Source organism: Arvicanthis niloticus, chromosome 7, assembly GCF_011762505.2.
Source record: "Arvicanthis niloticus isolate mArvNil1 chromosome 7, mArvNil1.pat.X, whole genome shotgun sequence".
NCBI lineage: Eukaryota > Metazoa > Chordata > Mammalia > Rodentia > Muridae > Arvicanthis > Arvicanthis niloticus.
The window spans coordinates 12035492-12059398 of record NC_047664.1 but is presented as its reverse complement, the minus strand read 5'-3'; the positions used below and the strand labels follow the sequence as shown (position 1 = coordinate 12059398).

The 23907-nt window shown below is 42.5% G+C and overlaps 1 pseudogene; it reads right to left on the bottom strand.

Annotated features, from left to right (window-relative positions):
- On the bottom strand, positions 1-672 carry LOC117712943 (uncharacterized; annotated as a pseudogene).
- Between the last annotated feature and the right edge of the window lie 23235 nt (positions 673-23907).

Sequence of the window (23907 nt, the reverse complement as noted above, 5' to 3'; positions counted from 1 at the left end):
TTATAAAACTGATATTTTGCGATGGTTTCTCTCCTTGGTGTGCACTCTCTGGTGGATGCAAAGGCTTGTACTCGCTTGGCTGAAGGCCTTGCCACACTCATCACACTTAAAAGGTTTCTCCCCTGTGTGCACTCTCTGGTGGATGCAGAGGCCGGAGCTCTAACTGAAGGCTTTCCCACACTCATAACATTTATAGGGCTTCTCTCCAGTGTGGACTCTTTGATGCATGCAGAGGGTGGAGGTATTCCTGAAGGCTTTCCCACACTCTTCACATTTGAAGGGCTTCTCCCCAGTGTGGACTCTCTGGTGCATACAAAGGTTAGAACTGTTACTGAAGCCCCTCCCACCCTCCCCAGTGTGGATTTGAAGATGGGAGCTCCGGTTGAAGGCCTTCCCACACTCATAACAGTTATAGGGCTTTCCCACAGTGTGGATTTTCTTATGTCTATTAACTTTTGTTGTCGTGCTAGAATCCTTACTGCAATCATCACATTTATACACCTTCTCTCCTGTGTGGTCTCGCCAATGAATGTGAAGCCCTGATATGTGAAAGAAACCCTTATCACATTTGTCACATTTATGGGGTTTCTCTGCTGTATGGATTTTCTGATGCATAGAAAGATCTGCTCTCTCAGAGAAAAATTCCCTGCACACGGGGCACTTGTGGATCATTTTTCCTATTTGGTATCGTGACTTAAAGAAGAAAGTGTCCTTACAACTATGAGTTCCAGGACTGCTGCTTCATAAAGCGTCTTATTTCGCCATCTTGGCAGTCCATCTCAGGCTTGCTCTATTGGGCAAGCTAACTGTGTCAGCCTCAGCTTCTCCCTGCCTGTCTTTCTGTGGAAGGCTTCTTCCTGCATAGTGCTCCTCACTCAGAGCTCGTACTGATTACCAAGTCACACTGACTCTCATATGAACCCCATAGCTCTTCAGCATAGAGCTTTCGTTCCTTTAGATCCTCAGTGGTCAACATTCCAGGGGCAGGAAAGAGTGAGCCTTTGTTCTGAGCCCCTGGAGTCGTTCTCTGATGTACAGTACTCTTCTACTTTTCACTCAGAAAATCCTGTGCAGTATGATCTGTCTGCCCAGGGCACAAGGTGCCAGTTGGTGATGGGCCGCCAGAGCACCCTCAGGAGAGTCAGAATGTCACTTTGCCTCCTGCCCATCAGATGGCAGGCCTTGCCAGCATGAAGGCTCCTTGGCCATTCCTGCTCTTGGGAACAATATACAGTAGCACGCTGGTTTTCTTTTCTTGGTCCTGAGGAGGTAACTTTCTTATCTTCCAGAGGGAAGTAGCTTGGATTTGGCAGTCGGCTGAATGCTGAGCCTTGGTGGTGGTCAGACAATGGAGGCGTCCAGCAGCAGCAACAGCAGCAGCAGCCTCCCTCCGACTGGAGCACTGGGGGCACGGGGTGGGGGGGTGGGGGGGTGAGATCCTCCTCACCTGGGCAGGATGCTGGACGGCCTCGGCTGGGACTATGTAGTGCTACTATGGTCAACCGGGACAACTCTCTCCCAAGTGTGGCTGAGGAGCTCATCTAGGCCGCTGACTCCGCGTGGTGCACCCACCAGCCCTCTCTCCTCAGGGGACACCTCACAGGTGCGCCTCCAAGCCGTGCGTGCGCACACACCCCTCTTTTTTCTCTTAAAGCTCATGCTTAAGCCTATATTAAAATATCTTTAATAAAATTTTCAACTCTGCTTCACCATACCAGCTAGTCTGAGAAACTAGTTTTACACAAAAGCCGGAATCCAGGTTTGGCCTGAGTTAAGATTCATTAGGGGTATTGGGGAATCCCTCAGGTTGCTGAAGATAGCAGTGTGAACCTCTCCCCTCATTAGCCTTACTACCGACAATCTTCAGAACTCCTGCCTAAGGGGATAAAAAGTGTCAATAAAGATACTTTTGTAGAAAATTACCTTCTGGGCTACACATTTTCTCACACTAAAGTGACAATAGCCTGAAGTAGTTGGTGCCTCTTCCTCCAATGTCCATGCAGAAAATCACATTAATCCCATTCCTTACCAAATTCCTTGGCTTTATATCTCTCATCTCGTTATATCCAAAGAAGCAAAGCCAAACACATGATATGGAAAGCGTGCCTGCCTCCCCCCCCCCCCCCGCCGACCCCCAGTTCTATTCCCTGAAACTCCATGTTGTAGTCCCATTAAAGGGTCCAGATCGTATTGTTGACTTGCGCGGAACGCTTTTGTATTTCCCTCTGTGTGTCTGCAGGAGATGTAAGGAATGTCCCTCGTAGCCTCAAGGTCTTGGGGAATGGATATATCATCATTAAAGTGGTCCTTCTGTTTGACTGGCATGACTGGAAAGTATAGAGTGTTTCCTGGATAAAGCTTTTATTTCCTCTCTGTATTAGTTTACTGAGGCCTCCACCCAAATGACCAGGAACTGGAGTTCCAAAGAACAGATTTATTGTTGCTCAGCTCTGGGGAGGAGCCTTGTGAATATTGTTTAGGACTTTTCAAGACTTGTTTTATTAACTTTCTGGACTTTCTCTTCAGGGTTGTTTTATTTGGAGGAAATGGGTACCCATCACTGATCAACTAAATACTATGCAATTATAGGGTATAGCAATAGCTGCTTTAATGAATATATAAACATCTCCATGATATATTTAGACCTGGAGACCAGCAATCTGTATGGCTTTTTCAGTGTGTGTGCGTGTGTGTGTGCGTGTGTGTGTGCGTGTGTGTGTGTGTGTGTGTGTGTGTGTGTGTGTGTGTGTCTGTCTGTCTGTCTGTCTGCCTTTGGATTATGTTTTCTTTCTACAATAAACTTGCATAAATATTTTCTTCTCTAATATGTAGACACTTTGCAAAGACCCTAGAATCTGCAAGTCGAAGATTACCGTGAGGACCTGTCTGACTTGTTCCTTCAGTTGACTGTTGTCCTCAGTGCAGATGATAAAAGGCCAAGGCTCCTCTTTCTCACCGATAGCCTCTCTGCTTCAGAAGGTATCCCATCACCCCCACCTTTCCCTTCACGTGGGGAATCTTCCCACCACTTGATGTATCATTTGACTCACAAGGGACAAAGCAGACCCAGTTTCGGTTTCCTCAACCTCATGAAATCACACTACACAGATGTCATTTCACACAGAGATCTGTTCTAGATCATGTGTGTTAACAGATCAGATATAGTTTCCTGTCCACGCTTGCCACAGCTCTCTGGTCAGACTGTCTTCTGCTAGACTGTCTCTGTAGCTTCTTATTCTTATGTCAAACTCTTTATTCTCATTTTTTTTTTCTGAAAAATCTCAGAAGGAGACATTTTACTGTTTTGTTGAAGCAAAGAAAAGGTTTGTCTCCAGCAAGCATGATGGCAACATTCCTCATCTGGGGTCTACAAGCAAGCCTCATGTTCCCTGCTTCAGTGCCTTGCAATGTGCTTCCTAAGTGACCGCTCAACATGTTTCAGCAGCCCTGTGGACACTGGTAAGTCCAGGGACTATGGTAAAATGTAAACAGTTCAGCCTTGGACAGATCATTGGATTAAGAACTACAGTTTGTTTCCTCACAAAATAACAGGGATGTCACTGGTTTTGAGGGACTTCCAAAAGAATAAAGAAAACATTGATGTAATCTGAATTTTCTTGTTCATCACACACACACACACACACACACACACACACACACACACACACACACACTTGCATGAGATGAAGGCATTACCTGAGTGCCTAGCCAACGTGTGGCTTTTAACTTTTTAGGAAATATTTATTTGTGTTTTTGTTTCGGTCTGGTATCTTACAGGATTGATAGTTCAACCTTTTATTTGACTGAAGATCTTTAGAGCAGAGAAATTCAGAATTCTAAGTGTCTGGAGCTTTCCTTTGACATAAGGCTTTAAGTTTTTATTTTCATTATGAGTCAGGTAGCTTGAAATACATGTTTCCCTGCTGGGAATTGTTGAGGTTTTGTGTTTTTAGTTTCTTTTTAAAATGTGGTTCAATAAACAGTTAACTTTTGTTTCAAGGTTATATATGAAAATTAAAATTTACTCTTATTAGTATAATTTTGCAGGGTATTTTTTTTTTGTTTGGTTGGTTTTGGTTTGGGGCTGTTCTTTTTGTTTTCTGAGATAAAGTTTTTCCATGTAGCCCTGGATGTCCTGGAACTCACTCTGGAGATCAGACTGGTTTCAAACTCAGAGATCTTCCTTCCTCTGCAGAAAGACATGTGTCAGCACTGCCCTGAGATTTCTTCAGTATTCTCATTGTCTCTGGGTGCTGGGATTATAGGCTTGTACCAGCATCCCAGGCATGTGGTTTCTGAAAAAGCCTCTAGGTACAACTTTTAAAGGGGCATTTGCTGCCCACTATTGCCCCCTCATAGCACATCCACAAGAGATTCCAAACACAGACTTTAAAGGGTTTATTCCTCTTTATAAAATGACTTCCTGGCAATGGAACCAAGAGCTAAGGGGCAGTGGCATCCACAGAACTCCAGATATATGTCCAGATGCATTTCCTGGTGCCGAGACTGATGAGAAGTAGGAACAACGCCCCCCTCCCATGATAAGTGGAGTGGGAGGCAGCAGCTGGGAAGCTTCCACTGGTGGCTGGAGCTTCAGAATGGATCAATGCTTCAATTCAGGGTGTCAGCATGGGCTGGAAAACTCAAACCTATGGGAATCAGTATCAGCATCAACTGCAAGAAACATCAATCCCCAACCTTCCCACCTTTCTCTTTCCATACATTTTCCCTGCTTCCATTGCAGTATCTAGAGAAGAGGAGACTAGAAAGAATCTCTTATAAACATCACTTGTCAATAAAAAAGCCAATGACCAATGAGCTGAAGCCTGAAATAGGAGGTGGGACAATGGCAGGAAGAGAGAGGATTCTGGGAAACATGTAAGAAAGAAAAAGAGAGATGCTAAGAGATCCACAGAGGACTAGACAGGAGATGAGACTGGAAATGATCAAGAGGTGGATATAAACCAGCAAGTAGATGAACTTGGAGAGACACTGTGGGAGATGAGAAGGAAGAAGGGCTGGGACTGAAAGAGATGTAATTAATCAAGTGTTAAACATAGAGTAATTTAAGTGGTTAAATAACTTAAGAGTTAGTCAGGGAATAAGCAAAAGCTTATGGCCTAGGCATTTAATAATAACTAATTAGTCTCAGAGTTGTCATTTTGAGAGCCAGTGCTGGGAAAGGAAAACTTGGAATTTAATATTTTTTAACACGTGAAGTTGACAGAACAGTAGCCATGATTGAGAACCCTCCTCAGTTTGGGCAGGTTTTGCATTTTCCAGACTAATTGAATCATCTGATTGGTTCTTTCTCATTCTAATGCCTCATTTATAATAAAATTCCCAGCCAATCAGAGCCTGCCGAAGCCTACATAAAAAATTTGGTGCAACATTTTTAGGTGTCCAGTTCTCTTACATCTCCCAGGTCTAGCCAGGCTACCAGCCCACAGATATTCTCCAGAGGAAGACAAGAGTCTTCAGGGTCAACAATCACAAGAAAAGGAAGATAGCTCTTCTCTTGAAGACTCGGTGGACACAGATCCTTCCAAGACTCCACTCTCACTGAAGGCAGAGGAAGTCATTCCTGCCCCCTTGAGACTGCACTTCTGCCACTCTTATCTGAGATCTGCCCTCTGCAGACCTATAGAGGGCTGTTCTCAGGAGGTCCAGGATTTCAGAGCAGGAATATATGCTTTTAGCCTCTTGCTTTGCATCCTGATGTGACCCAGAGTTCAAATCTTCCAGGATGCCGTTAGTGTTGTCAGCTCTTGCTGTGACATTCTATTTACTCATTCTTCACCAAAATACCATAAGAACAATTTCTATGCTACATATTAACATTTGTCTCCTCTGAAACCTCTTGAGCCAGGCCCCCATAGTTCAAACCCTCAGCACCACTGGCTTCCATCCATGCTCATACTAGGATGGCTCATTAAACTTAAAACATTCAACTGCTTCTCTAATCCAAAGTGCCAAAGATCACAGTCCTCCAAACAAAAACACGGTCACGCCTATCACAGCCATCCTCCAGTTCCTGGTACCAACTTCTGTCTTAGTTAGGGTTTTATTGCTGTGAAGAGACACCATGACCACAGCAACTTTTATAGAGGAAAACATTTCACCGGGGCTGACTTACAGTTCAGAGGTTTAGTCCATTTTTGTCATGTTGTGAAACCTGGAGGTGTGCAGACAGACATGATACAGACAGACATGTACATACTAATGAAGGAGCTAAGCAGTCTACAACTGGATTGGCAGGCGCAGTAAGTGACTGAGACATACTTCTTTCTTTCTTTCTATGAAACTGAGTACAGTCTTTATTATAGTTGTCTCTGTGACTCAAACTGAGCATAATCAAACCATCTAAACATTACATTAAGAGAGTTCAAAGTCTTCTATTCCTGCTACTGGTCAGAATTTTTGTTTGGGTTCTGGTGGTGACTAAGGACAACAGCCAGCTGTGAAATCCACCAACTTGAGGTCTCTTTGTAGCTAGCCTGGGAACCTGGAGACACACTTAGCTATTGGTAACAAGAAAGTATTAGGCCGGCCAGGCTTGCCACCGACAGGATGTCTGCAAACTAGCTGAACTGCCCCTGCTCCCACAGACATTACACCTTTTCTCTGAGAAGTTTCCTTAAGGTAACATTCACCAACAACACCACCAGCTATTTTGATGATGATGATGATGATGATGATGATGATGATGATGATGATGATGGTGATTGCTGTAACTGAATCCAGGGTCTTGTCCACTTAACACACATGCTATCCCAGCTGATCTGTACCCAGCTCCTCAGCTGACCTTTTCAGTATTTTTAAAATACAAGGTCTCACTATGTATGTAGCCTTGGCTGAACTGGAACTTGCTACACAGACCAGGCTTGCCTCAAACTCATAGAGATCCACCCACCTCAGCCTTCTGAGTGCTGGGATCCTAAGTTTATGCTGCCACACTCAGCCTCACTACTCTTCGGATAGTAGTAAGAATCAAGGAGAAGTTAAGTATAACATTGTGTTTTACTAAGCACCACACACAAGCTCACAACATGGGCGAGAAGACCCAGAGCTTAATTTTGTTTCACTAATTGACAAACATAAATGTTCTCATCTATCTTTCTGAGAGTGCTTTTCACATTTCTGAACAACAAAATTTCTGATTTACTACAACACAAAAAGTTTCTCTAAACTTAAATTTTAGCTTCAAATACCATACAACAGCACCACCTATTGCTCAGGATGAATTCAAGAATCTCAGGACTTCAGTGCATACTCACTTACATTCATGGCGTGGTCAGAACTGATTTTGGAAGCTTGCTTATTGCCTGCTGCATGGTCAGAACTAATTTTAGATAATGACTCCTTTGGACGTACTTCTTTCAACAAGGCCACACTTACTCCAATAAGACTACAACTCCTAATAGTGCCACTCCCTATGAGTTTATGGATACCATTTTTTTTTTTCAAACTACCACACCAATCCAACAAAATGGAATTTTTTAAAAAGATCCTATTAGGGCTAATTCTATGTCTACTTGACAGAGCTGCAGTCATGGAGGAGGGAGCCCCGGCTGAGGAAATGTTTATAGAAGATTGGGCATTAGGCAAACCTGTGGGCATTTTCTTAATTAATGATTGATGTAAGAGGGCCTGGACCACTGTTGGTCTACCCATCCTGTAGGCATAATGTTATTGTGGAAAGTTTATCCTTGCGTTATTCAATTGCTGATTTCTCTGCCCTCATCTCTTGTTGCCATCTGGATATGAAATCATAATGCTTATGTCAAGAATCTCCTGTCTCAAGTTTGAGTAAACAATGCTTAACAGCCTTGCCAATAAAAGCCGATCAGCCAATAGCTAGACAATAGAGAGAATAGGGCAGGACGTCTGCCAGCCAGGAGTGGATAGAGAGATAGAGAAGAAGGGAGGAATCACCATGAGGAAGGGGGCTGGAAATATCAAGGCAGAACACATCTGAAGCCCAGAGCACCAGACCAATACAAAAAAATGTAAGTATCTCAGGGATTTTTTTCTGGAAGGTAGTTTGATTAGAGGAGTAGAACAGAATTACAATGTCTAGTTTGTGTACTGTAAGTTGAAAATCAATCTTAGTTTCTCTGTGTCATTATTGATGAAATAACTAGGATAAAAAAAAAGAGCCATTGTATTAAGTTACTGCCTATCCAAATTACTGGTACATGACCCCAGGCCAATAGCTTGGCTTCTATAAGAAAGGAGACTGAGCAAGCCACGATGACCAGCAATTATCTATGACTGTGGGGCGGTGGGCTGTGAGAGGCAGCTGGGTACCTGGTCAAGAACAGGCCTCAAACCCCAGACACCCTAAAGGGACAGTAGGTGTTCGGCCTTGCTCCTGGGCCCTAGTTCCTTTCACTTATCCACAATCCTCCCCCCAAAGAAAGGTTTGTGGCCTTTGGTCACATAACACAAGTAGAGGGTGTGACTACAGGCCACAGAGCCTCAAGAGATCTCCATATTAATGAGATACCTAAAGGCCAGAGGGCATAGCCAATTAAGCATTCCTTCCCAGACCCTCCTCCTACTTACAGAAAGTATTTAATTTAACCTTAGGCCTGCCCTGAGAACAGGGGTACAGCTTCATCCACTTTCCCCCATGACAATAAACCTTTTAAAACCATGGACTTCCTCTTGTCTTTGGGGCCCTGCCATGGAGAACCATGGAGGGGGCTTTCAACCAATGAGCCAGCCGTGACCCAGCCAAGCGAGTAGCCTCTATCAAGAGTCTCATCTACGCCCCAGGGTGCCACCAGAGCTTCTCTCTCTTGCCTCTTTAGGCTGCGGGCTGGTCCAGCCCATATGCTCTACCGTCTCAGTCCTTCTTCAGTCTCTCAGCAGCGCCTGGGAGCCCAAGGGCTGAGACCAACCTGTCTCTTGCCAGCTGCCTTGGCCTGGAGTCCGCCGACCCAAGACCTCTGACCTCCGACCCAAGACCTCTGCCCCCACAGGACCTTTGACTGGGATCTCCCCACACCTGGAGTGGAGCTCAGTGGCTTCCCCTAGCCCAGCGTCCCTGCACCGCATGGAGTGAACTCAGTCAAATTCCCGCACTTCTGCCCCCCTGAGCCTCCTGGGGCAGCAGACACGAGACCCACAACTCAGCCCAACAGGACCCATGCCCACACGTGAGCTACAACCCCACATATGACTTACTATATCAGCTCCTGCCTCTGGGTTCCTGTAGGGATAATCTGTTGTGCACTGTGTAAAACAATCATGTGTCAATAAAAGTGGCCAATAAGATGAGACAGGATTAGAAGGTGAGACAACTGGGAAGGAGAGAGAGGGGGGAGGGAGGGAGAGAGAGAGAGAGAGAGAGAGAGAGAGAGAGAGAGAGAGAGAGACTGGGAAATAGACACTAGAGGATTTGCCTTACCACCAGGGGGCTTGGAAGAAGTCAGATGTATGATACTGAGGAGAGGTAACCAATCACATGGCAGATACAGAATACTATAAATGGGTTGTGTTATAAGACAATGATTTGACATACAGTGGGGAAAAAAAGATCTACATTCTACTCAGCACACGTAGAAATACTAATAAAGAAGAGAAAAAGTGTATTTTTCACTTCTTTAAAACGTGGCAAAGCAGAGCTGGTGAGATGGCAGCCATTAAGAACATTAACTTCTCTTCTAGAGGTCCTGAGTTCAATTCCCAGCAACCACATGATGGCTCACAACCATGTGTAATGGAATCTGATGCACTCTTCTGGTGTGTGTCAGAAGACAGCTACAGTGTGCTCATATAAATAAAAATAAACACATCTTTTAAAATGTGGCAAAGCAAAATGAGGAAAGCTTATGAGGAATCTTATTTCTCTTTTTAAAAACTTTAGACCATCTGTCTATGTGGTGGCAAGAAAAACGACTTCTCAATCTCACTTCTCCCTTCTCTACCTTCTCATAGGAGCATTAGTAAACAGCAGATGTCTTTACTTTTTAGCATCAGCCCCATAAAGCCAGAATACCTTAGATAAATCACTAGCCTCCCCTAGTTGTCTGTATAAAGTTAGCAAATGTGGGCCTAGTAGACTTTTAAAGAGAAAAACACATACATTAGAAAATATAGTATCTGAAAAAAATAAGTATCTGAATATATATATGTATATATATACATGTATACATGTATATATACATGTATATATATATACATATATATATATACTAGATTCTATTTTCTAAAATATTCATCTAAGATCCGCTGTAAGACTTCAGCAGACCTCATCAGAATTGACAGGTATTAGCATTTTTGGTAAATTATTAATTACCTTATGGTCTATAGAAAAGAGAATATGACTTATATTCAAAACCATAGGTGAGAACAGAGGCTTCAGAGTTGGACTGCTCAGTTTTTAACTCTAAGTCTATGACTTTTTCATTATGCACATGACATTAGCAAATAACTTCCAACTCAGCATCCATTTCTCCTACTATAAAACACTACTGTGTTGTTATGGAGACTGAAAGAGATACCATCTTCCTGTCACAGATTGGATTATTTAGAATGGTGACAGTCCACTCTCAGGTGCATAGGGAGTTCAGATTGAGGAGGCTCAAATCTGTCTTTTTTGGTTGGGACCTGTGATGTCGTTGTGATGATGTGTTGTTGGGACTTGTGTGTTGGGACCATTTCTTCTATTTCATCTTGTTAGAAGATGCTGAGCATGTTCCAGGCATCCATGAGCTGGGCTCAGTCAGTATGGATCAGAGCCAGAGGGGTAGGTTATGATGTAGCAAGAAATTAAGTTGGAGAACAAAAATTTTTCTCTTCTATTTCTGAGCCTTTTCATGGACTATTTTTGGAAGCTCATCTGCATGATTTATTAGAATGGACTTGTTTATTTCCCTTCAAGTGATAATGAAGGTAACATGTTACTCTCAATTTCATTTTGTTTGAATGTCACCACTCTGCTTTTAACCTGAGAGATCTGTCTTATCTGGAAGAGTCAAACATACCCCAGTGTTTCTTTCTAGTTTGTGAAATATTCATATAGTTACCCACTATCTGTTATGAACACTGCCATCTCTTGTTGAACTCTTCAACAAAATTGTTCATTCGCTTTGTGGTGTATGGTGTACATATCAGAAGACAAAGGAGGGTGTCAGATTGGCATCTAACAAGTCCCAGCTATCTTCCTACAGTTTCTACCGCCAGCATTGAGGTAACAAGCATGCCTCCCATGTCTGATTTTTTTTTTTTTGCATAAATACTCTAGATTTGAACTTTATTTTAGAGGGAAGGGAGTCTCTCAGTTTAACAGACTAGTGAAGAATACAAATCTGTAATTAAGGAAGTTAGTTCAATTGTCTCACCCCATCTTAAGTTTCTACATGCTAAGAATTTAGCACCTGGTGTGTATGGGGTTGTTGTTGATGGTGTGCTAGATAGGTAAGGTGTAGCTGATTCCTCTGCCAAAGCAGCTTCTGTGAGCTAACATTCCTTACCTTTTGCTTATATAGAAGAAAGACTTTTTTTTTTTTTTTTTTTTTTTTTTTTTTTTTTTTGCTTATATAGAAGAAAGAGGCTCTATGGATTTATGGTTGTCAACATCAGTTCTGGCTACTTCATCCTGAAATTGGAGCGACTTGGTGACTAAGATCAAGCCCCACTCCCTCATCACCTCATGTCATTTGGTCAGTGAGTGATCCTTGAGTTATTGGCTTCTACTTGTATTCAGTCATCAAGATATTATCCATGTGAATCTGAGTGGTATATGAATTGTTATTTGTATGAAAACTTATATTAACAAATAAACAGTTAACAAATAAACTTAAAAGAGGCCTATGGGTATAAGAATCAAAATGAAATAGTGGATTGTCACAGGTTGAAGAAAGGACTGGAGGCTTGTTTAACAAGAAGAGAGTTTAGTATCTGCAAGATGAATAAAACCAGTTATGTGGATGTTTGTTGATAATGTTTGCCTAATGTGAATATACTTCATATTACTTAGCTAGCTAAACAGTAGCTAATGGGATACAACCAGAAACTGAGTACCATTCTGGGTCTAACACTCATCAGAATCAGGTGTGTGTTTCTCTGAGTTTGTTCCCCATCTCAAAACCATGAAATGCTGAAAGACAAAACAAACACATAGAAGCTCATTGAGAATGGCAGAACCCTGTGTTATTGACTAGAGTCAGGAATGTTTCCATATCTAAGAGATTTTACTTGGGTGTTTTTTTTTTTTTTTTTCACAATAGGTTTATATCCAAATAATATGTTCGTATTTGGCTTTCATTCTCTCAGTTGCTTAATAGACACAAGATGACTAATCTGTCTTTAGCTGTATGTTCAATCTTTTTAAGCAGGAGAAATGATGTGGCATGGAAGAAAACACAACACTCATGTGAGTCAAGCAAAACGTTCCAACAAATCTTTGTTAGTTATGCAGGAAGGTCTCATTGACTAGACCTGTAGGTAGTATGGTCACAACCATCTCTGAGAGAGAACAGGTGCTTTTTCTGCATACATCACTGTCTCAAAGAAAATTAGTATTATATTTAAAAAGGTGGTAGTTGTTAGTTGTTTTAAGAAGTCCGACCGAAGTTCAGAACAGACCACTCCAGACCACACGGTTCCAAGGGGGAAGAGGTTTATTCAGGAGATAGGGCAAAGGTGGGGAGAAGAAGGTGGAAAGGTAAGAGAGAAGAGAAGTAGAGGCCAGCCATGACCACGTGGAGAGAGAGGAAGGTGGGGGAGGGGACAGAGAGGCAAGAGGGTAAGAGAGAGGGAGAGAGAGTAAGAGGATAAGAATAAGAGAATAAGAGGAAGAGAGTGGGGGGGGGGGCAAGCAGCCCCTTTTATAGTGGATCAGGCCTACCTGGCGGTTGCCAGGTAATTGTGGGGAGGAGCATACCTGGATGTTGCCAGGTAACTGGGGAGGTGGAGTTTAGACAGAATACTAACAGTAGTGATGATGGATATCAGGCAGATACGAAAGCACGTAGCTTTGGGCTTGTCATAACCGGTATTAAAAAAAAAAAAAAAAAAAAAAAAAAGATAGTAGCTGCAGAGAGCTTTAGCAGTTAAGAGCACAAACTGATCTTCCCTAGTCCAGGACTTCAGTTCCCATTACTCAAACCAGGCAGCTTACAACCACATGTAACTTCAGCACCAGAGGCTATCACACCTTCTTCTGACTTTTACCACACTGTGACATGTACACAGAAACATACAAATACAAATATAATAAATCTTGAAAAATAAGCTAAATAAACCAATAATTGCCATATGTGTTGCTAGATCCAGGGCCTTCCTTGCACATGCAAGGCAAGCAATTTACTACTGTTCTACACCCCCATCTCTATTAATTAAGTTAAATGTCTCATAGTCCTTTTTTGCTAAACCAAATTTTCCCCCCTGGAAGCCCGGCCCCTCTCAGGCCCGCCTCCTTCAGCCTGTAGGATTGGCTTTTCCCCACTTCCGGCTGCTGGGTATGAGTGCACTCCCGCTTCCGGTGTCATGGCGGCGTGAGGTTCCCGGGAGTCCTTGCGGGCTCCGCAAGCGCCTCCCTGCGGAGCGGCGGGTCCGGGCGGGGATGTGACGGCGGGCGCCGCTGGCCTGCCTGGCGCGTCCTGTCGGCTCGCGTGTCCTCGCCCCAGGCCGCACCATGGCGGGGTCCGGCTGCGTGTGGGGCGCCGAGCCGCCGCGCTTCCTGGAGGCCTTCGGGCCGCTGTGGCAGGTCCAGCGGCTCCTCGGCCTCGGTGTACCGGGTTCGCTACCGCGGCACCCCGGGCTCGCCCCCCGGCGCCCTCAAGCAGTTCCTGCCTCCCGGAACCAGCGGGGCTGCGGCCTCGGCCGCCGAGTATGGTTTCCGCAAAGAGAGGGCGGCGCTGGAGCAGCTGCAGGATCATAGGAACGTTGATAATTGTGGCTGTCCCCCATCTCCTGCCCAAGTCCCTGTCCAAGCATAGGTGTCCTCAGCCTGGTTCCCGGCCTTTGGTCCTTTAGGTGGGAGGAGAGGATCCGGCCTCACTTTCAGTCTGGCTTTTTGCAGCCCAGTGATGTATACGGTGGAGGTGGTATCCTATAGCAAATGCTTAGTAAAGTCCTGTTTGCTTCAAGAGGCAGGAGCGCTTCTGTTACAAACTCATGGAGCCTGCTTTTTACATTTACCTAGTTATCGAACCTGGTGTTCCAGCTTTCAACTGGCCAAACATTGAATTCTGGCAAATACCTGCCAAAGAAGTGGGTCAGGTTTTGCAGCTACCACGGTTACAACAAAAAACGGCATTTATAAATGCTGCCCTCTGTCTGGAGGAGCTAGTATTTATGCTAAGATTCTAACACGGATAGTTTGTGGAGAAAAAAATTAAAAGAGGTGACACTTCTTAACTAGGCATTTCTGATGGAGAGATAAAATCATAGGGAAGAAAATCTTAATTAAAGTGTAGTGCCTGGAATGGTCATGCAGTCCTATAATACCTGCATGAGGGAATCTGAAATTTGAGTCCAGCTTGGGCTGCCTAGCAAGTTCCAGGGCAGCCTCAGCTACATAGTAATTGAGGGTGTCTTAAATGCTTTGAGATCCTGAAAGTCAAACAATGCACAGAGTTAAATCATCATCATCATCTTATAATTGGACAGAATCCATAGAAACGAAATATTATAAAGAAAAACCTGCTTTTATATTTGAGGAAAAATAATCAGCTATCAAGGAGAATACAGTTAACATGTTTTCTCAGTAAGATGCCCATGCACAAAGTTAAAGGGACTAAAGATAGTGACCTAACATTTTTACATTGTGAGCTTTTAATCTACTATTTGCTGTTTAGTCAACTATCACGTCTAAAAACTTTAAAGTCTAAAAGACATTATAAAGCATTTAAGACTAAAGGTTTACCACTCAAAAGATCAGCATTTTTTTTTTTTTTTTTTTTTTTTTTTTGGTTTTTCGAGACAGGGTTTCTCTGTATAGCCCCGGCTGTCCTGGAACTCACTCTGTAGACCAGGCTGGCCTCGAACTCAAAAATCCACCTGCCTCTGCCTCCCAAGTGCTGGGATTAAAGGCGTGGGCCACCACTGCCCGGCAAAAGATCAGCTTTAATAATGACCTAAAGTTTTGCCAAGATACAAAAATTTTGCTTGCAGTAAACACATTAGTAAGAATACCAATAAGTCAGGAAGATACTGTGTACTTTGAGATGCATAAGAAGAAAGGATGGGTAATTGACTCGGGGTTTATTGTCATTTAAGTGATAAAGGACACAAAATGAATGGGCTGGATTTTAGATCATATCAGAAAACCACATGGGATTAGTGATGTCACAAGGAAAATGAGGATTTACTAAGTTGTAGCAATTGATACACTTACAGTATTGTAGAATAAAACAAATATAGGTCATAATGAGTATTGGGTTAAAAACCCACTTCAATAGAGCTTTCATAGCTAAAGCAATAAGCTCAGTCTTCTCAATCAATAGCAGAAGAGAAAAGAAAACAAAAGGTCAGTGAGTAGAAAGAATGGAGTGCCACCAGTCTGAGCCAGCCTGGGCTACATAGCAAGACCCTGATCAATATAAATGACTGTCTTTGAAATGCCAAAGATAGAATTGATTAATATCAAAGAGAAACATAGAAGACATAGAGTAATGAATGAGATAAATCTGTAGTTGCAAAAGGAGCATCAAGATAATAAAAAGGATGGCATGTTAATGAAAGTGAGATGTCAATCGCTATGGAAAAATGGAAAAGTCATTGCAAAACCAAAAAGACCACACTGGTAAAATAATATAATAAATCATTTTTTTTATTATTAGTGCTTCTCCCCTTCAAAGGATCAGCTAGGAAAAGGTGAAAGGCTTTAATTCATTTACTTGTTGTATAATGGCTTGGATTTGAAACATTCCCATGGGCTCATGTGTTTTGTTGATTTGCCTTATTTTTAATACAATTTTTTTATGTATATGGGTGATTTTGCCTTCATGTATGTCTGCATATCACATACATGAATACTGCCCATAAAGGCCAGAAGAAGGTATTGAATCCCTGGGAACTGGACTTAAATATATTTCTGAGCTGTTGTATGAATGCCCTGTCCACTGAAAGAATAGCCAGTGACTTTAAGCATTGAGCCATCACTCCAGCCCCAGGCTCATGTGTTTGAACACCTGCTCCCCAGTTGGTAGGTCTATTTTGGAAGGTCCTGGCTGGGGTAGTCTTTGAGGTTTATTGCCTGACTTTGCTTCTGTTCCAATTTTCCCTGCTTCTAGATCGGTGAAGTCATTGGCATCATGACAGCCTGCCATTGCCATATCTTCCATGTGATGAACTAAACTTTTGGAGCCATGAGCCTTATAGTCTCATGATTAGACCCTGTGGCCTTTGCACATGCTAAGCAAGCTCTCTACCACTGAGTAACATGTCCATCCAGCTTAACATTTTGAACTAGCCATAAAGTGCAAGGGGCCTTAAAGTTAACTCAACCAGTCCTTCAGAAAAATGCTTTCAGTCCTTAATTCTTGTGTTCAGGGAGGGTATATTTCTGTGCATCATCTATTTCCATAAGCTGGGCATAGCCATGGTCTGATGGCTCTTAGAACACAGGCAGGAATAGAACCAACCATACAAGAACATCTTTAAAATAGCCACACGTTGGTACATATATGTAATGAACTTACAGCATTCACACAGAAAGATGCACAAGCCTGGAGATCATCATGTTAAGTAAAATTTGTCAGATTCAGAAGGACAAACCACATTTCTCTTCTATGCAAAATCTAGATTTAAATTAATGTGCAGATACATATGGAGGACGTCAGAGTTTAGAAAGTGCACTGTGAATCAGGAAGAGCTCAAAATGGGGAAGGGAGAAGAGAGAAGGCATGGGATATAGGCAGAAGAGCCTCTCTCTCGGGATAGGAGGGTCCCAGCAAGGTGGGAAAGATAGGGCAGGTCAAGAAAGAAGAAAGGATTGGCCACATGTGGTCACTTGTGCCTGTAAACCTAGCACAAACTGGAGGCAGAAAGATTGCCTCCAGTTTGAGGCTAGCTGGGGCTAGTCTGAGATTCTGTCTCAAAAGCAAAAAGAGAAACAATAACAAGCAAACAAAAATCCCAGAGTATAATGATTTATAGGTATAAAAAGGATGGAATGACACCCATTTCTTTGTATGCTAATCACATTCACCAGAAGACAGAGCTAGCAAGGTGATGGCTGCATATGTGGAATTGGGATCAGGAAAACTGTTGCCAGAGGAATGAATGTCCAGCAGAAGGTCAGCCTTAGAAAGAGACCAGACTAACCCAAGCTGGAGAGACAGGGAACATGGATGGTGTAGGGATAATCTCTTGTGTACTGTGTGGCAGTTTCACCTGGCAATAAAATCTGATGTTCAATAATCTGAGGCAGGATTAGAAGGTGGAAAATCTGGTAGAGAGAGAGAGGAACTCTACAGAATTTTTACTATATTAATCCTGCCAATCCAAGAGCATGGAAGATCTTTCCATCTTCTTAGATCTTCTTCGATTTCTTTCTTCAGAGACTTGAAGTTCTTGTCATACAGAGCTTTCACTTGCTTGGTTAGATTCACCCCCAGTAGCCAACATCAAACTAAATGGAGAGAAACTTGAAGCAATCCCACTAAGATCAGAGACTAGACGAGGCTGCCCACTCTCACCTTACCTATGCAATATAGTACTGGAAGTCCTAGCCAGAGCAATTAGACAACAAAAGAAGTCAAAGGGATATGAATAGGAAAGGAAGAAGTCAAAATTTCACTATTTGCAGATGATATGATGGTATACTTAAGTGACCCTAAAACTTCCACCAGAGAACTCCTAAACCTGATAAACAACTTCAGCAAAGTGGCTGGATATAAAATCAACTCAAACAAATCAGTAGCCTTCCTCTACTCAAAGGATAAACAGACTGAGAAAGAAATTAGGGAAATGATACCCTTCACAATAGTCACAAATAATATAAAATACCTGGGTGTGAATCTAACCAAGTAAGTGAAAGAGCTGTATGACTTACCATATATTTTGAAACAGGGTCTTCCTCTTGCCTGGAGCTTACCAGGTTTCATGGTCAAGGAACCCCCAACATCTACCTGTTGTCACCTCTGCAACTCTGGGATGACAGCCATGTGCCACCATGTCCAGATTTTGAAAACCATCATTTCTGAGGATCAAATTCAGATCCTCACAATTGCAAGACAAGAACTTTACAAACTGGGCTATTTCTTGAGGCCTTTTAATGCCTCATAAATCTAGAAATTTGGTGGGAAAAGGGCAGTGGCTTTTTTTTTCTGTGACTAGGCCTACAGAAAATGATCAGATAGTAATGACCACACCATCCCCTGAATGGTGGTGAGTCAACAGAAAGAAGAGTTGGGGCCAGGCATTGTTTTAATCATTAAAATGCCACATTAATCTTTTTAGAGAAATGAGAAGCTTATCTTGTCAGCCTGAAGAGTGACTTTGCTCAGACAGAATACAGTGGATATAGATGCTTGCAGGCTCCCTGAGAACTCAGGGCCCTCACCTTTCTCCCTAGATAGTAGATCTGCTGTCAACACAGATGCTGCCCACAGGCAACTGTAATCCCTCTCATGTAGAATGAAACAGAGGAATGTCTCTTGGTGTCTGTGTTTAATTCAAATTTTACCTCAATGGGAAGATACTACATTCTTTCAAAATGCAGTGCAATGGGTAGATGATGAAGGTGAGGGTAAGTCTATAATATGATCTGAGAGATCTATGAATAGACTTCCTTCATGAATATTGACCATCCTCCATAATTTTCAAGGGCTTCATACCTTATGGATATATGTGAAATAGTTTGTCCCTGACCATTTTACAAATGTGTGCTTAGCAAAAATGGAGGGAAATATAACATGATAAGCCTTGGTAGGGGGTTTGACAAGATTGTCTCAGTGAAAACCTGTCCACGTTGTGCTATGTAGGATGAAGGCCTTTAGAATAATGTCATAGAGCAAGTCATCAGTTTCCATTGACTGCAGAGTAGGCCATGAATGGCTATGGGATTAGGTGTCCCTCTGACCCAGTGTCAGGGCTCTCACCATAAGCAGTCAGCTCTAACTCCAATCTTCTCCCTCTTGGGCAGAAGTTCCTTCTAATTATTGGGTTTGAAAGATGAACCACCAGTCCTTGATCTGGTGTTTTAAATGTGGAGATTAATTCCTTTAGCTTTCGAAAGACCCTTTTTGGAGTACTGGGCTCAGTCTGCAAAGATATAATAAGGTCACACTTCCTTGGGAATCCATGGGTAAAATGTAACACTTCTGCAATAAAGGGTTTCATGGCTGCTTCTAGAAGTTGACAAGCAAGAGGCAAGTGGAACCCTGTCTCAAAAACAAAACAAAAAGTATGAATCTTTTCTCTTCAAATTAAGGAAAAGAGGTCATGAATTGAAAGAGTAAAAGAAAGAGTATATAAGTGTCTGGAGGGAAGAAAAGGCAGAGGCAGCACTACAATCTCCTATCAAATTACAAAGGTATATGTTTTGTAATCTCAAATTATAGATATAATTTATATATTACTAATATATAAATATATACTATATACATACATATACATGCACACACATATATATTATATATATATAATCTCACATAATATATATGTACATATATATATCAAAAATATTCAAAAACATTGGAGGAGTCAAGCTGAAGGCATGGGATTTGTTTAAGTCTATGCATTTCAGTAGTCCAAAAGGCAAAGAGTTTGTACTACCATATTTTAATGTCTCAAGACAATGAAGTTTGTGAAGTACTAGTTACTAATATTGTATGAATTTTAAAAGTAAGTTTTAGCAATTGCCTCAAGGATGTCCTGTACAGCAAAAGAAACAATAGATGCTTAAGTATTTTAGGGATTGTTGTATGTTCTAATCTGTTTTTGATATTTAGTGAACAAAAGCATATTGGAGATTTTTTTTCAGGATGTATATTCAGATCTTATTTAAGTAATTAAGAATTCTATTACATTTGTTATACTTACTTCTTAAAGCAGATAACTAAATTCAAAAGAAACAAAGACATTTCCCTGTTGAGTTCACAGCAAATCAGAAAAACTAAAGGCGTCCCTACAACATACAGCTGTCTAATGTCTCCTCTGTTTTCAGACAGCTGTGGATATGCTTGACTCTTGAACATGTGACCCTCTTCCCACTTGCCCTTTCCTCTCCCATCCTGGAATATGGTTTAGTTTTCTCATTCAACAACAGTGTTATGTTTTTGTGGGGTTTTGGTTTGTTTTTGTTCTTTTTCTTCAAGACAGGGTTTTTCTGTCCTGGAACCCATTTTGTAGACCAGGCTAATCTCAAACTCGGAGAACTGCTTGCCTCTCCCTCTCTTGCCAGTGCTGGGATTAAATGCATATGCCACACCATGCTAAGTTCTGCATAGTCTTGGATGGGACTGTGTGACATTGTTCCCACCCCTGGAACAGAGCCAGCAGCAGATCATGGGCCTCTATGATTGTTGACAGAAGATGGGTGACAGGCATGTTTGTATTAGAAAAATATGTGTGTCTCTGTGTGTCTGTGTGTGTGTATTACATTACAGCTTATTATAAAAAGATATTTATCTTACAGCTTGTCAGATACAAAGGCAGACAGATTACTGACTTCAAGGTTAGCTTGAGACAGATTGAATTTAAGTTCAGGCATGGTCTTAAGAGTAATCTCAGGATGGGATCCCATCTAACTAAATTTAATGTTCGTGCTTACAAAGGTAGGCACGAATTCGTTTGCAATGTTAAAAAAAAAAACAAAACAACAACAACAAAAAAAAGTGCTTGCTATCTTTCCTAGGAGTCAAGGGGCTAAGGTCAAAAAATGCTGATTGGTGGGATAATCAGAGGGAAAATGGCGTGGAAAATTGAATTGATATGTAAATAAAAGACTGAGCTTTGTTCTGGGAGAGCTGAGCTGTCTGATGATCTCCAGAGAATGCTGTCTAGAACAGAATGCGGGCTGTCAGCTTGTTCCCACACTTAGACTTCAAGTTATTCATTTTGCTCCTCCCAAACACCCCTTCCTAAGCCTAGGCTGATCCTTGGCAACTCCACATGGATGTACAAAATGCAGTCCAGGTCCATTGGTTTTACCTGTACAATAGTGGGCATGGCTGCCTCTATGGTCTGGAAGAACAGCTAGGATTATTAAAACATGGAACAGAAATCCAGCACTGGCCTGTTTCTCTCAGAGAGAGACAAAGCTCACTGCTTATCAGTCTTGGGATGGTACTCTTGTCCTTGAAAGCCTCCATGTGGTCACATCAAAGGTTCAAGAGATCACCTCAGGTTTTCCCTAATTCCCACACTTGCTATGGCAGTCTTTAGGTAGTCTTTCCTCCATAACATAATATCCATGTTTCTCTCTGAAGATTCGGTAGCTGTAGACAATCTGTTTAAACCTGTGGGAAAATGGCTCTGTGAATCATGAGGTTCTTATATACAAATCTCCATGATGGCTGTCTTCATACTATAGACACATGTGCTTTTCAGTCTTAAATCCCAAGAAGAAACTGGAGATTCCTAGACCCTCTCATCTGAATTTGAAAGACAGAAGGGTTTGGTTTTGAAACACAGAACCTCTTAGAGATGATGGAGTGTGAATTTTAGCAAAGAAGAGGGGCAAGCATTAAGATCCTTGTTACAAAGCCAGGCGGTGGTGGCACACGCCTTTAATCCCAGCACTTGGGAGGCAGAGGCAGGCAGATTTCTGAGTTCGAGGCCAGCCTGGTCTACAGAGTGAGTTCCAGGACAGCCAGGGCTACACAGAGAAACCCTGTCTCGAAAAACAAAACAAAACAAAAATCCTTGTGACAGCCTGACCTTTGTCAGGAAGGACAACCTTTAAGTCTTTCCCTCACCCACTTCTCAAGGGAACCTCAAGTGTGGCTCAGGGATTGTTGTCCTGCCAGCAGTTGTCATCAGTTGGACTAATTATAGTCTGGATTGAATCTTCCTAGGTGTCTCAAATTGTATTATGACTCTTATTTCTCTGGCTTATGCTGATACATATTTTTATAAAAATTCATTCAATTTCCAAGGGCATATTTTATTACAACTGAAATGATTTTGTCTCAGTGTTTAAAATAGCATTACAAAATATGTTGTTTTAGTGTTCACCACTGTAGGAGAAGGTCACTTCACTGTGACTCCCTAGAGGAAAAAGGTGGGCTATTTCAGAGTCATGTGTGCATCATTATCAAGACAGTATGAAATACTCTGAATGTTGATAGTCAGAAGCAAAATTCTCCTAATCATAAATGACCTGTTCCTGTTCATTTCTAATAACTACCATTTTTTGATATCCCATGTGAATTCATTGCTTTACCCAGAAATAAATACACCAGATTTGATGGTTTAAAATTAGCAGTGCTGTGGGTTAGCTGAGCATGAATGAGCCAAAGGAGCACGTGGGCAAACAGCTTTCCTCCACGGCTCCTGCCTCGGCTCTCTCTTAGGTTCTTTCCCTGACTTAGCTAGGCGATAGACTGACATCTGGACACATAAACCAAGTAAACTGTTTTCTCTTCAAGTTGCTTTCGGTCATTGTCCTAAATCCGGCATTGTCACATTCTGTCTTCAGTGGCCCAGCAGCAGCAGCTTTCATCATCACTCCCCTCCACCCCGCTGCCAGGTTCAGTGCGTTTCCACGGTAGCTGCAAGGTTTGGGTATTTTGTATGTTACGTGTGCCCACTCTTTGAAACGTCTCTCCACATCATGACCCTCTCTTGATCTTCCTGTCTCCTGCATGGTTGCTCTCTCCTTCTTCCCCTCCCCCTCCCTCTCCCCCTCCCTCTCCCTCCCATATATGTGTGTGTGTTTAAGTGTATATGTATGCGTGTGTGTGTGTGTGTGTGTGTCATTATCCACAGATAAAACCTAGAAAAAAAATCCAAAAGAAAAAAACACCTACTAGGTCATAGCAACAAGAAGCATCTCAAATTATGTTCAGTACAAGAAAAGTGATGCAAAAAGTGAGCTATGGCTCCTTTTATGTGAAGTCCCAGGACAGGGAAATCCCTTCTATGTTCACAGAGCCCACAGCAGTGCTTGAGCTGAGGCGAACTTGGAGCTGGCAGAAAAGGAGAGACTGTGGGGAGTGGGGGACTAGTCTATATCTCCACTAAGGTGGTGTCACCTTGCTGTAGGCATTAAAGGTCCATTAAGGATTGTCTATTTTACTGTATATCTAAGAATAGCTTAGTGACCTCATTGTCAGATTTCCAGGGGGTGTTACCAAGATCTTTAAAGGAATAGCTTCCTTCACCTCAGGGACTAAGCATGTGTGTCCTGACCAGGGAAGCATGAGGCAGACCCAGGAGCCCAGAGAGCCAGACAGCCAACTTACACAGCATAGTTTTATCTCTCTGCAGCATGTGTCCATGATGTGTATTTAGTTTGTGTGTGTGTGTGTGTGTGTGTGTGTGTGTGTGTGTGTGTACACGTGCACACTCATGCTTGTGGGTGCATGTGGGAGCATGTGTGATGTGTGTGCATGTGTATCCACCCATGTGCCATGGCATGCATGTGGAGGTTAGATGACAACATTTGGGAATTGTTTCTTTCCTTCCACCAAGTGGGCCCTGGGGACGGAACTCTGGTCAATAGGCTTGGGCACAAGCACTCTTGCAGCTGACCCATCTCCCCAACTTTGGTAAAAACAATGATCACAACCCAAACCATGAGGCTCCACAGATGACCAAAGAGTCAGAGAATTACACCCGGGGCCCTCCCATTACAAATCTCTTATGATTCCTGTGAATGTCTCTAGGGGGTATGCCTTTGCCAGTCAAGATCCATACCTGGTTCTGAGCCTCAGCATGGCCTCTTGGTTGGATGTCTTACTTCCAAGTACAAGTGGAGATTTCTCGTTCCCTCTCCCAAAA